At 46.8% G+C, this 15,052-nt stretch overlaps 1 protein-coding gene across 2 annotated transcripts in view; it reads right to left on the bottom strand.

Annotated features, from left to right (window-relative positions):
- Nucleotides 1-15,029, bottom strand: part of HDLBP (high density lipoprotein binding protein) — a 41,477-nt gene extending 26,448 nt beyond the window's left edge. Inside the window, exon 1 of one of the 2 annotated variants that reach the window (XM_074878099.1) lies at nucleotides 14,895-15,029. The gene's annotated coding sequence lies outside the window, so the exon portion shown is untranslated. Of the gene's footprint in view, nucleotides 1-162; nucleotides 220-14,894 lie in introns of those variants that run through there. The other variant, XM_074878100.1, reaches the window with a different exon arrangement.
- Between the last annotated feature and the right edge of the window lie 23 nt (nucleotides 15,030-15,052).

The following is a 15,052-nucleotide window of genomic DNA, read 5'->3' as shown; positions in this document are numbered from 1 at the left end:
CAGAGTTTCCCGGCGGCGCCGACACGTCGGTGCCCGGGAGGAAGAAGCGAGGCGCCGCCGGGCCAGGCCAGGCCGGGCCGGGCCGTTCCCCCCCCCCACCCCCGCCAGCCTCCACGTCGGCGCCGCGGCGGAGGGGCCGCCCCCCCGTCCCCCGTGACTCACTCCGGCCGGTGCCCGCTCGCCCGCCCTGCTGGAGACCCGGAGCGCTCCTGGGAGAGCGGCGCGGCGCCCGCCCCGGCGCCTATATAGGCCGGGCCGCTGCCAATCCCCGGCCCGCACGTCAGCGGGACATGCCCCTTCCCGGCGGGGCCGGCCCGCCACGCGTGCCCCGCGCCGCCGGGGGCGCCCCGCCGCCTGCCCGCCGCGGCGGAACGGAGCGGAGCAGCGGCCCGGCTGCCGCCCGCCCCGCCGGGCTTCACGGCGAGGGCGGAGAGCCGCGGCTGGCTTACACCGGCGCTGTGCACCGCCTGCCCCCCACCCCGGGCGGACACCCGCAGGAGAGCCCCCGGCCGCCCTCCCTTAACGGATTCACGTGCAGAAAGTGCCTCCCGCCCGCGGGCCGGCGGCTCCGGGGGAGGCGAGGGCGGGAGCTGCTGCACGGCGGGCTGGCCCCAGCGCCGGCCCGGGCCCCTCTGCGGTCCCGGGACTCAGCCCAGCTCCCCGGAGCTGAGAGTTACCCCCTTGGTTTGCCTGAGGGCGGTTTCACGCAGCGTTACGAGCTGGAGCGGCTCACGGGGGCTCTGATCAGGCTTAAAAACCACGGCTGGCCCTGGCGAGCAGCAAACACCCGGGGCTCCGGCCCTGTCCCACAAACGGAGGGGGACACCGAGGCTCCAGCCCCGGGCCCGTGGTTCCTCCTCCTGCGCAATCTGTGTCAAAGCAGCAGCTACTCGATGTTGAAGTATCAGACAGGAGAAGGGGCAAGGTAAGAGCAAGATTAAAAAAATAAACACCCCACCACCACCACCTCGAAAAGAGCCCCTCTCCTTATTCCGTTCTCTAATTTGGAGATGGGGAAGAGCAAAGGAGGGGAAAGGCAAGCCAGCAAGCACAATACCCCCCTTTCCTGCAGAGAGGATGTTTATTAAAAGTTTGTGCAATATAGATGTTTTTAATTATTAGCCCTGCACCCTCAGGGAACTGAGGAAAAAATAGGCCCATCAGTGTAAAAACACATGCAATTTGAACTGATTTTTGCATTAGCTCAGTCTCTGCCCATTTTCCTACACAGGATTGATTTTCCTCATCATTCATAACTCGCACTTAGTGACTGGTTTTCTCATTCACGCCTTGCTCTCTCCCAGAGCCTGGCAAACTAAACGCAAGAACCTGCTTTGTGGAGCTCTGACTGCAGAAATTTGAGGACTTTGGAATAACTGCTTTTGATTACATGCAGTAATTTTTAGAGATATTTATGTGCTGTATTTATGGAAACATGGATGGTTTAGCCTTAAGTAAAATTATGATTACTTATTATAATTAAACAAGAGTAGGAGATTTCTCCAGTTTTCCTCTTTTAATCCTATGGCTGGGAGGACATCATTAGAGCACTTGAACTTTTTGACACAAACAATTTATCACTGTAAATAAAAATACACTTGTGGGTGAAATTGGGAAGTATGTTAAAGGGAGGAGAACAGTCGTCAAGAGTTGACACCCTGCCCAGGCACCATGATGATCCACCTCTCCCCGCCCCATCCTCTCCTCAAACAGTCTGTCGGTCTCTACAAGGATGCAGGGATACTGCTCCAAGCACGGGGCTGCTGCACAGAAAGGCAGCAACCACTGCTGCCACGTCATATACACTCAAAGAACTGGCTCAGGCTCCTCTGACAAAAACCGTCTAGGCTGCGGATGCCAGCAGCACCCCGTAAGACACACGAGCAGGCTGGTGCCTACCAAGACAGAGGTGGCTCATGCAAAAGCAGAGCTTTGGGTACTTGGGCAAACCGCAGCACCTCTAGACTTTGGACACTTCGGCTTCCAAGCAGCAGCTGGGGGCAGAGGGGGGGGTGTAATTTGGGCTTTGGAGCGCAGCACTCTGAACCTAGCTCGAGGTGCGTGATGCCTTCCTGGTGCTTTTACTCCCTCATGTTTATCTCCCCAGAGCAAAGCAAGCAACCTCCTTTCAATGCTCTAACTTTGCTGCATGCAATTAACTCTGACATGGGTAAATACTGCAATCCCCTGTGCTGGGGAACCAGAGGAGCATCATAACCCCCAGGCTAGAGCATTTTACTGAAACACCAACATCCTTCTCCCTCAACGCCATCTCGTTATCTGGTTCAGCAGGGGCCCTCTGCAGGGACATGTCACCTTGTGCCTATGGGACAACCCTGTGCCCCTCTCCTGCTCTATCTGTGCCGTGTTGCTACAGCCACTGGGGTTGCTAGGATATTATGGATTTCTGGCTTTTATCACAGCTTCCTCTCCCAGGACTGTGTAAGAGGGAATCTTCCCTGTGTATTTCTGTAGCTCTTCCTTTATTTGCAGCTGCGAGTGGTGGTGGGGAAGCCTGCCAGGCCCAGAAATTACTGGAAGGCCTGGAGCATCTCACCACGTGTCACCCTCAAATAATGATTTCTGCTGAAGGAAACCTGTCAGGGGCTGTTCTCCTTAGAGGACGATCCTCCATGGAGGAAGAAGTGGGGGGAGAGCTCACCTTTCCTCCCACATTCAGTAAGTACAGAAGTGTCCTGCACATGGACAAAAGCACATTTAGAGGGTGCTAGGAGGCCTATTTCAACCTGCTGCTCCTCCTGCAAGCACAACACTGACCGTCTGTGTCCCACCCTGTCCCTCTTCTTCAATAAGGTGATGGGGTACAGCCAGAGTCCTGCAGGGGCTGGTTGCTGCCTGTTCTGTCTACTTGCCCACAAGTGCAATATCACATCAAAAAAACCCAACCCAATGGAGATGCTTCTCATGGAGATGTGTGTAAAATGGCTCCTCTATAAGCCAGGCATAGGAATTTTTAGTAGCTTGAGGGGAAAGGAGGCAGAAAGCACTCAACCCCCTGACAAAGACCGTCCTTCTAGCATCCCATATTTTGGCAGCATTACTACAGACCCGTGTTTCATGACATGCAAGAACAAGTGAAAAGGAAGCCTCCCAAAAAGAGCACCAATGTGTGACAGAAAGGGTGAAGGATTGGGCAATGTGTAGTTTCCATGGCTTATCAAACTGGCAGTTCAGATCTAAGGGAGGACACAGACATGGGACCAGCAAAAATATGAAACGCACACAGAGGGAAAACTAATGCTGAACAGACACGTGTTCACCAGCGTGAAAGCAAAGGTTGAGGAGTTAAGTAGCTTTTCATAATCACACCACCCCAGGACTCTTGGGGAAGGGAGAGGAAACTTTCAGCTCCTTAAACCAGTGGAGCAAAGACCACAAAAAGGTTGGTCTTTCCTGGCTCATTCACCATCAGCTGAGCTAGGATTTTACAAAGGATTTCTTCTAGCCTGTTCTTATTTTCTGTTGTTATAAGAGATCCCTATTTTTCCTGCCAGAAACTGCAAGCCTTATTTGGAAAGCAACCCAAGTATGCTCCAAAGAGTGTGTGCTGTGACTATTTCCTGTTAAATATAACTCCAGATTCCTAAAACTGTACAAATAAGCACCCTTTTTGTACTCTGGGTGTTTATCCCACACACTGAAGTCAGAGACCACCACACAAGTACTACCTCTGAAAGTATACATTTCAGCACATCGCTCAGGAGTGGCTTGAAGAGAAAAGGGGTGGGGGAATACTTTGTATCATGCTAGAAAAAGAAGTGGAAGAGGATTCAGGATGCAGGACACTTGTATGCCAAGGAGTACTGGGTTTCTCAGCCAAAGCAAGCAAGATATGCCTCTCGGCTTTACAGCTATCACTATGGCTTGCCATGGGATCCTCCAATAGGCTGTTTTTATTTCTACAGGAAAACCTCTATTAAATTGAAGTTAAGGGTCAAATTATATAGATCTTTCTGCTAAGAGAATAAAAAAAGTTTCATCATAAAAAGTGACTGAACATGAGTTCACATTGCCTATGTCTCAGTGACTTTGAGACCAGATTTTCTTTATTATTTTCTTTATTTGCCATGAGGAAGGAAACTTCCAGGGACATGCAAGTGAGGCACCGCTCTTCCTCATTCACACATCAATACTAGGAAGAAATGATTCTGTAGGCTAAATTCTGCTCCTCTGCTGTACTTGGTGCAACCCCACCATCTTCAGAGGCCCACTGTAAATACCCAAGTAGAGAACTGCTGATAGAAATAGAAAAGTCTACCCAAGCGTAGACACTAACCCCAACTCCAACCATTTAGTCACGTTGTGAAAAAGGAAGGGAGGTGGAAGTAAGATGAGTGACTGCGTGTGTTTGTCTCACATGGGACCTAGGTGGTAAAAACAAGGGGTCCCAGGGGAATGCAACATCATTTGCCTTTCTCCTGATAAACCTACATTGTTTACCAAGGGCAGTTCTCTTGCACAAGCAGAAGAGCCGACCAGACATTGAAGGAAGGTGACTAACCTCAGCAGGCCCCTCAGGCCAAAGTGGTTAGTTAGAAGACTTATTTATTTCCTGGGCACCCTGACAATAAAATTATGCAACCATCAGCTACCAAAAAATATGTACACTGCCCTTCCTAGACTATCACAGGGTGCTCTATAAAAAGGGGCAAGTGAAATAGGTAGGAAGAGCAGGAGCAACTTACTGGCATGGACAGACTCCTAGTGTGAACAAGTAGCTTCAAGCCCTCTGACTGCAGAGAGGGGAAAAGCTGCTAGTTAAGGGGTAGATATGCATGTTTTACATGGAGACACTATGAGAAAACTAGATTTAGAGGTTAATGCAGACAAATCAGTCAAGAGACTCAAGATCTGCTCTTAGTTTCACTGCTGATTTGGTGAATTGACCAGTGAAGTTCTCTCGGTTGCCCTGGCTGTGCACACGAAGTGATCTTGATTTACCCTGTGGACTCATTATTTCATTTCAGATTGTTCAGAACGCTGTGATCCTTGGATGTCAGGTGCTATGACAAAACAAATGCCATTTCAGAGATGAGGAAGAAAGTCAATTGACAGTTAAATAAAATCAATCCAAAAGCAAAGCAAAAGGAAGCCACAGAGGACAGGTCAGAGTCCATCCTTCCACTTCCACTAGGAGAGAAATCTGATTATTTAACACAAACTTGGCTTTCAGGAAGTTAGGATTTCAAATAACCAAGATAAAATGGAAGGAGATGAAAACAGAATACATTCAGACCAAGAATAACTGAAGTGAATTTCCCACCTGTATTTCAGAGACAGTTATAGGCAAATTCAGGAATTGAAAAGGTTGTCGAAATAGAAGCAAATTTCAGGTTCTTGGCCTTAGGGAGCCAATAAACACTTTGAAGAGGAATACATTTTAAACATGAGGGACAGTGAAATAAAGTATCTTTCTGTGTTGCTTTACTCTTTCACAGTAAAGCAAAACACTAACTTGACTCAAGAAGAAAAGAGACTCAGAAAACAAAAATTCCCAATATATTGTCTGGAAAGTGGCAGTAGCACAGAGCAGCAGAAGTGAAAGAGATCACAGAAATTCAGAACATCCAACAACAGGCTGGAAGTCTGAGTCTCTGGAGTCTCTAGTCCAACCTCCTGCTCGTCACGCCAGGGCGTTCAGGGCTTTCTTCAGTCAGATCTTTAAAACCTTCAAAGCTGCACAAACTTACTGGGCAACCTATTCCAATAGCTGACTACCCTAACAGTGAAAAAGGTTTCTTACTTGCAGTCAGAACCTTTAATTTCAATTTTGGCTCTTTATGCTGATCTGAACTTGCTTTTCAATTTAAGTTCCCGCCCCGCTGTGTGCTCATCACACACAGGTGCTTTCAGAACGGTGCTGCAGCACTGCTCTCTGTTCAACCTGCACTGCAGAAGAAAAAAAATCTTCCACAAATAATTAGCTGAGAGCTACTTCCCAAAGCCTGCTAATATCACAGTCACCCAAGAAGCGAGGATTGCGGAGATACTGCAGAACAAAGCACACACTATTTCCTTTCTGTTCCTCCGAAGGAAACTTTCGCTTCGCCCTCCTTTGGCTACTGGGTTCAAGCTCTTTTGTTTACCTTTTCAGTGTCTCTTGTTCCCTCTCCCTTGGCAACTGCAATATAAGATGAACACGTGGCAATTTTTTTTTTTTTTTTTAAGAGATGTTGCCAGAAGCTCTCATGCACTACACATCACGTAGTGTGGAAAGGCAAGGGACTTGCAAGCCCTAAACTTACCCCTTTTCACATTAACTGTCATATATTTAGAAAATTCAAAGCGGACCATGTCCCTTCGGTTGAACGTGTCCCCATGCTCCCTAAAACCCTCCTACAGGTACTCTTAGGCTGATGTTTTGCAGGGCAGAATTTAAGGACCTGCTTACAGCAGTTTTTAAAGATGACAACTACTTCTTTAGACAGAGACTCAATTAGGTGTATATATAGAGAGAAAATGAAAAAAAAAAATTAAGTGGCAAACTAAATGAGACATCCCCAACTGCATTTTTCAGGGGGGCAGGGGGACAATTTGCAACTTAAGCATGGAAACTGTAAACAGACATTTATTTTTGTCTGTTTTGGTGGGGTTTTTTTTGCTTTTTTTTTTTTTAAAAAAAATCTTGCTTAGCTACTTTGATTCTAGGTATTGTACAGAAAAACCTAAGCAAGGTTGTTCATGGCTCCTTGAAAGATTTTAAAGATTCCTCAGTTACTAATGTTTATTGGGTAACAAAGACTTAAGAGAATGCCAGAGCTCCATTTTTATAAACTTTTTGTGCTCTGGTATGTTTTCTCCCCTAAGTTCCAGTTCCCCAAGTCACATGGCTTCACAAGACTCCAATTTTATAAAGTTTTTTTTTCTTTATTTCTATCTTTCAGTTACAATAAGCAGTTTGAAAATACGGCCCAGAAAAGTTTGCATTATTGTGACAAACAAAAACCTCAAAAAGAATAAAATAATTAAACTTGCGGGGAGGCTAGTGCTTTGTTTGGAGAGGAAAGGAACAATTTAAAATTAAAAAAAAAATAAACTTCAGTTTGGCAACAATTCCTCTGAAAAGGCATTAAAGTAAATATCTGATTCCAACTGACACTTTTTAAAGGCAATGATAGGACCCTCACTATTTAAGCACAACCTTCCCTTTGTCCTATTCATAGCACACGCAACAGGGGCTCAACATATCCACAGACAAGCACTAATTCCTAATCTCTACTAGGCCAAGCAAAAGGCTCTTCATGTGTTAGACAGAATTACATCACGGTGATCTAAACTGACAGTGAAAAAACCAGACAGTCTTCTCTTCCAAATCTGCAAGGCCACTCTAAGCCTGCTATGAAAGAAGAGAGAGAGAGATAGCGAGAACTCAGAGTAAAACTATTTCCACTAATTGTTACAAATAATATTATTTTACACTTAAAACCTCTTTTCATAACTGAATTATTTCCAGTCCCACCCTGCTCATCTTTGGGCTGAACTAGAAGGGGACAAATTTTAGGTACAAATTTTTTGCTTTGATACCTCATGCTGTACAGTCCTCCACTCACACACTGTTATTATCTTTTGGATTAACAGAATGGTGCCCTGAGCAATACGAGTTTTCAAATAAAATAGAGAGATTAATGTTTCTTAAATTTCCAAGAATGTCCGAACTTCTCTAAATACTCACTGCTTTCTCTCATTTTTACCCCAAACTCTGCAGCAGTCAACAGAGCCATCAACTCAGTATTTTAATTTCATGAAACTATTTATAAGAGCAGGCACAGAATTTTAAGTTTCCTCAATGCTATTTAACCAGCTATACTTTTAAGCAACAGTCACATATCTCCAACTTGCTATTCTCCAGAGATTTCAAGGGTCCTTGTAAGACCTAAGTCCCAGCAGGCTATACCAACTGCTGAAGTATTCATTTTGAAAACAAAAACATATGCAATAACAGGCCAAGCATAACATATTCCCATCCGTGCTCTCACCCTGCCTGCTCCGTGAGTTGTTCTCAGCTTTCCTTTCAACTGTTCCAACACAGGTTTATGTTCAGCTTTATCACTTCAACAGAGATAACAGCAAACTTACTTTCTGCTGTGCAGTAGAAACAGTCAGGGCCTGGTCTGGAAAGAGCAGAGCCCTGCTCCCTGCTCTGGGAAGGGCAGGGGAGGTCAGACAGTCCATGCTGTCTCCAGTGCCCACCGGAGACACACAACACCCCCAATTTCTCACCCAAGGCTGCAGCTGGGGCACGCAGCAAGTCCATTTCACACACTCCTGCCCTCTCGCCCCACTGGGGCTTTCTCTGGCTTTGCCTCTGTCCCTGCCAGTGGGGGAATCTTCTCTGCATCAACTCTGACCCTTATGCTCTTCATTTTTCCTAATTTGACCCATGTATCCATCCCATGCCCAACGTCCATGTTCCTGCCACACGGCCTCGCCTAGGCTTTGTCACTCATCTTTGGCAAATACCCAGATTATTTTATGAAATATCCAGTTTAATACTCAGTGTCAGAAACGAAGGGATAGACAGAAACACAGTACCAGAAACAACAGGAAGAGAACCAGCAAGTGGTACTGCTGCAGGTGGTACCACCTGAATTGAGCAACAGCTGTCAAGGTGTTCAGCATTCCTCTAAAAAAAGGCCTTTGTTGATTTTCCAGACAACCCACTTTAAAACCTTTGAAATACCAGGCAACCAAAACTAGTGGGGGTGGGGGAAAAGGGACAGGGGAGCGATGCCCATGCTACGTGCCAATACCCTAAACCAAGCCTGACATTTGAATGATGAAAGATTATCCAACCCCTGATGAAAAATATGCCAGAGGTTAGGCTTTATGAAAGCTAGCCATAGCTGCCTCATGGTATTTACTGTGAAATATGATAGCAGTAACCTTCCTTCAAAGCCAGAGTCCTGATACGCACCTTATCACCTGCCCTGTGTATGGGTCAGCATTTTTATGGGCTTTGACAGACTCCAACAAGCAATTATCAGCTTAACAACAGAGGGAAAAGGCTGGGTCCTGCCACCTCTAAGCTAAATAGTAATAGTCAAAACATGACAGGGTCCAAGTCTTTCCTCCTTAAAATCCAGCAGTTGCTGGGATATTGGACTACTAAATACATACCTACAGCACACGAGTATCAATTGTCGTGATAGCAGCGCTTGCTTCCAGAAATTTTAATTTACAGCTATTTCTTGTGCAAGTACAAGGTATGATGTACTCACAAGTTATACGCATGGATGCTTTTACCAGAATCACCCCGATTTATGACACGTGTTTATATGCAAGTCATTTGTGGAATAGTTGTTGGTTTGGGTTTTTTTTTGCTTGCATGTTTGTTTTCTTTTCTTCCATTAATCCTAAATAAATCTATCAGTTCCATCCCCAAACTCTTCCCAAATGGTTCTCTCTCATCAGTGAAAAGTCTTTAGTAAAGACAACAAAACTTGCTGGAAAACTGTTCCAGACACTGTGCTGCTGAGTGTAAGAGAATCCGGTACTACTTCCATTTTGCGTCAACAAGTAAATCCATTTTACATTACAATTAAATTAAACAGCGTCATTTAAGGGAGGCGATTCTGGTAAATGAATATTACTGTGCTATTCAAGCCTCTCAAAGGCAAAACTTTTCCTGTGAATCATCATTTCTTGGTGTCTTACAGCTACTGAACCAACCCCTTCCCTTCTTCCAATGCTGTTTTTCCACTGAAGTTAAACTCATTATGATTTCCTCTAACAGAGCCTTTTGTGGTCCATCTTTTCTCTCAGGTTTCTCCCTGTTTTTTCTGCTCACTCCTTTGCAAGCGCCTCTTTTGTGACTCTGGCTGGACATAGCTCCTTGCTTCAACCTCTGCTCCTCACAAAAGAGTGACATGCTTCCGTCGCTGCCTCAGCAACACAGCCAGCTCCTGCCAAGGTCAGCCCTCCGCAGCCACAGGGCCGCTGGACCGAGACTGCCCTGCTCCACGCGTCTGTCTGCCCCTTCGGCTGCGCTCAGGAACCTGCTCCTGGCACCACGGACGCGTGCTGTGCCTGTCGGGGCCACAGGTTTCTTCCCAAGTCCAACCACTGCCAAAAGTGCAATTCAAGGGACTTCACTGAGGCGAGAGCATTGCTAGGACTATAAGCGTAATGACAAGTTTTTCTCTCCCTCCCCGCTCTAAATACCACTACCATTTTGCTTTATTTAGAGCAGTAAGCAGGAATCCAACTGTCTTTCTTATTCGCAAGCACGCACATAAATTCATGTCCCCTGTCTTCTTCGCAGAAGCTACCGATTTAGTCCTCCCAAAAACACAGAAACACACAGACACAAAACAAAGGTGCAGTACACCTAGACAAAAACTAAAGTTTTCTGAATCAGCTGGAGTCAAGGAATTAGCACCAAGAGGTATAAATGTACCCAAGTTATTTACATGCTAATATATCCAGAACTAATTTGCAAAATATTAGTAGATATCTTCAAGGCTTGAGAGATCTACCAGTTGCAGGACTCAACAAAATTGAAGTGTTGTGAGACACAAGTTTTGTTCAAAAAAAAGTATTTTTATCATACAGCAGCTGCTAGAAAGGACACTTGTATTTCTGTGAGACTGCTGGGAAAATACCAGAGCTTGTGTAGGTAAAACCACCAAAGAACACCTAAATGAAGGAAAAAAAAAACCCACTTCAGCTTTAACATGCATAAGTTTCTTATGAAACTAAACAAACCCAGAACACTCATCACAGCCTGTCTACTCCTTGTTAGAATTAAACACATAAATCCTCTAGCAACCCAAAGTCCTCTATACATGTAAAATATTCTAAATAAACAAGCTTTTCCCCCTTGCTTTGGCTAAAACTTTTCCTCCTTGTTTATTAATACATCTTTTTCCAACCTGACTCGCTGATTCTCTTCCACTGAAGTCACACCATGAGAGCTATGAGACAATATGAGTTCACAAAAGGAAGATGGGGAAAAAGGTCACTAGAATCATTAGGCATGCAGGACTTTTCCATTTAAGATGGTAATGTAAATCACAAGATTTTACTAGAAAATTTTCAGGAAAATAAACAGTCTTTCTTTTAAAGCTAAGGGACAGCTAAATATAAAGCCACATGCTGAATTCTCTCAGGTATAATTCCAAATCCAGAATAAGCCTGTAACCTGAAATGATTCTTCTAAAACTAGGAATTTCTAAAATGAAAAGAGCTCTTGAAACAAGCCCCAAACTCAGGATACTACTCTTGCCTTAATTACCAGGCTAGCACGATCACCTGGCATCTGGAGACCAGCTCTAGGTGTGTCCCAAGCTCTTCCACAATGCCTCCCCCAACAGGCCCTACTGACCAGGACCCTCCCTTCCACTCCAAATGCAGTCTCACAGCCCACCATAAATACCACAGCCTCCTGGTAACACAGACTCTGCTGGAACAGCTTCTAGACCAAAGCCCCAGAAAAACCAATAAGAAAAATAAAACACCACCAGCAAACCCCACCACGCAACACAATACAGCCTCACGCTCTCTTCTTTCAAGGTTAGGGTAATTACGATGAGGAACAGAGGCCTAATCCTGCAGCTCAGTTTTACCTTCCTATCTTTTCTTTATCTATTTTCGTATTTTAATATAAATAACACCTACTTAATTCTTGCGCAGACCCATGTTGCAAAAGTTTTACAGGCTCTGGGCCTCTTGGACAAGTTAGACTCGTTACATCCTGGATGAAGATGCCTTTCTCAGCCCACTTTAAAAACCCCTGTTGCAACTTCTTCAGCGGTGCATGTCTTTGTCAAGATTACAACAGCATTTCCATAAGGGTAACGCTACAGAGAGGAGGCCATTATTGTGCTTGATCCACAGGGCACTAAAAGGCTTCTACTTCTTGTGACGGTGTCTTGCCAGGCTACGCTTGGGTGCCTACTCCTGCTAGGGATGAGACCAACCGATCTGCAAATTGTCTCTTTCTGGCAGCAGGGAAAGCATGAAGGCAGTTTCCAGACCCTGTCTTCACTGCTTGCCAGTTTCAAAACACCCATGAGGACACTTGCCAGTCTTGCTATTTTGCTTTAAGGTTCATTTATAAGCTCTGCACAGTATAGGCCTGAGGATTTCCTTATGTAGAATTCTTGAATACAAAACAAAGTTAGAACCACTGTTGAATTACTTTTTTTTTTTCTTCTAAAGAGAAACAACATTTTCACATAAATCTGATATTCTACAGAAACCCACAACTCAAATTGTCAGATACCCTCCCAGTCATGGTGAATTAACGTTTTCAACCACACACCCACATTCAGTTTGAACAGTCTGTGCTGGTCTCAATGCCACTGCTGACTTCTCTAACCATCAGACTGGTAGTGACCTGGGGAATTACCTGAATTCTAACAGCAGCACAATCCTAAGTGCATTAGTACCAGCTTAAAATGCTTCTACATGCAAGGGGAAGAGTCTGTTTTGGGAAAGGCGGTATCAACTGAGATATTGTAACCGATACAACATCCCAATTTCCTTTGAAAAGGTGTAAACTGCACAGGCTGTCTTGTCTGGGATGGCTCTCCGCTCTGATAACAGCTATGAAATCCAAGGTTACAGATCTCTCTTCTAACAGACGATACTGTCTTCAGAAGCAGCTTAACACGAATTGGAAAAAAGACTAGCTACTTCACTAAGAACAACTGCCCTTATCCTACCAAAAATGAGTTACTAGTGTTACCATTATCGTTATGTTATGTAGCATAACATTGTGATCCAATTCCAGATCAAGGGGAAATCTCCTCCCTGATCATCCCAGTCTAGAGAAGTGAGACCAAGGAAAAAGCGGGGAACTTAATAACCTTTAATACACAAGTAGTAGCACCATATTTTTTTCCACCTTTTCAGGCAGAACTGGGGGAGTGGAGGGAAAGAAGAAATCAGCTTAACTTGCAACAAAGAGACAGGAGCATGTGTCACACTATCAGGAGTGAAACACTGAAACAATTTATATAGGACAAACACAGAGCAATCTGTCTCACCCATTTCTCAGAAACCACTTAGAAAACTGTCTTTTGAGAATGATCTAGGCTTACTATATCTTGCCACAGTGGCAAAGCTCAGAATAGATGGTTACACTGTCCCTTCCACCCTACCTTTACAGGCCTCCAGATATTGTTACCTCCACACCTAGTGAGAGTTTTTCCTGTGCCTGTTATTCTATCTGTGAAAAACTATACTACTGTGGACTTTTTTGGAAGGAAAAGGTTGGGGGATTTTTGTGGCTTGAGCATGTGGGTGGCCCTGCCTATGATTTGGGCCATGCTGCATGAAAATCCACAGGAAGACTGTTTTTTTTCCAACATCTTAAATCTGAACAGGCAGAGTTGGAGGTACAGAGCTTTAGCAGATACACAGCTACAAATTACGTCATTGCTTCCTTTCCTGTCTTGCCTCTGATGTATATTCCTGTACCAGAGGGAGGGATATCCAATCCACCTATGAAGCGATACCTGAAACACCACTTTCCAGGCTGGGTTGGGGTGGGGGGGGGGAGGAGGCAGGGAGCTGTTATACTATCTGTTAAATTGTTTTCTAACTGAAAACAATTGTGTAGCATTAGATAGCAACAGTAGGCAAAATGGAGACTAAATCATTGGGCAGCAGCTTCACCTGCTTTACTAAACAGAAAACATGCAGTAACGCAATACAGCACATATCAGTGTGCAGAATTTTCTCTGTCATTACACAAGTGTAGGAAAAGAAGTGCCTCCTTCAAACTCCTTGGGTCTAACTGCCTCTCATCTTCCCTTCCCAGCCACAGACTCGTGAATTTGCATTCAAATTCTAAACTAGACCTTCAAATCCAAGGACCTTGGCTTGTCTCATCAGTTATGAGTGAGCTGCTGTTGCTATTACTAACATTCCCAGCACGACCTGCTCTCTTGCTTGTCATCTTGGGGGAAGGAATTACTTTTGCCATCTGGGAATCCTCCCTACTATTTGGGGAAGGCCAGCGTGGGAAGCACTACTTAATGCGTCAAGCCACCTTAGCTAGAGCCAAGCTGGGCCCAGGGATCACCAACTCCCTACGCTGAATCCTCTTCAGTACTGCTTGACTGTTGGATCACCCTGTTCTATAAATAACCCGCAATAAAACCACACTACAGGACTAGAAAGCAGTTCAGTAAAGAGGCTGAACTTCCCCTCTCTCACACAGAGGCGGCTGGTTCTACCTGGAGAGTCACAGGGAGGCAGAAACCCTCCTCCAGAGCAGCCCATGACTGGGGCCTCAGTTCTCAGGCCCACCAGCGCTGCAACTCAGGAGCCCGGAGCAGACCGCGCCTCGGGACATAGGACGGATCTGCCACCCTGCCGAAAATGGGGCGGGGGAGGAGAGAGACGACCGCATCCGTGCTATCACGGCTGGAGGCGAGCGGGCCCTCCTCAGCGCCCCCGTCCCCTCAGGGGCGGCCCGCGAACACCCCCGGTTGACCCGCGGGGCGCAGGGCGGCCGCCGCGGGGAGAGGAAGCGGGGCATGACTCATGGTTTTTGTCCGCTCCTTGGCTGGCACCGGAGCGCTCTCCGGCGCAGCGCGGGGCGGCCGCGGGCGGTGGGAGCGGCGCAGGCCGGTGAAACGCGCCCCCCGTGCAGCCCCCGCACCCCGCCGCCGTGGGGGGGGCGGCGGCACGTGGCCCACCCCGCGCCAATCGGAAAGGCCGAGACCATAGAGCAGAGCCGGGCACTCGCTAGACATTCCGCCCGCCGAGCCCGTCTCTCTGCTGCCGCCATCTTGTTGGAGGCAGCGGAACCCGCCTGCCCGCAGAGCCGGGCCCGCGCCCTCCTCCCGCTTACCGGAGGCGCTCCCCACCTCCCGCCGCCCTACCACGCGGCTGGCGCCATAGGCCGCCGGGGCCGGCTTTACCTCTAGTAGGCCCGCAGCGAAGCCTATGCTGGGTACGAGGCCGAGGGGCCGGCCGCCATCTTGGTAAAGAAGAGGGATGTGCGTGACCTACCAACATACGGGTGGTCCCTCCCCCACGTCCCCTTGGCCGGCGGGTTGCTATGGGAACGGGGCGGGCG

Source organism: Strix uralensis, chromosome 9 (genome assembly GCF_047716275.1).
Source record: "Strix uralensis isolate ZFMK-TIS-50842 chromosome 9, bStrUra1, whole genome shotgun sequence".
NCBI classification, from domain to species: Eukaryota; Metazoa; Chordata; class Aves; order Strigiformes; family Strigidae; genus Strix; species Strix uralensis.
The sequence above is the reverse complement of the archived record's forward strand: the minus strand, read 5'-3'. Positions and strand labels throughout refer to the sequence as shown.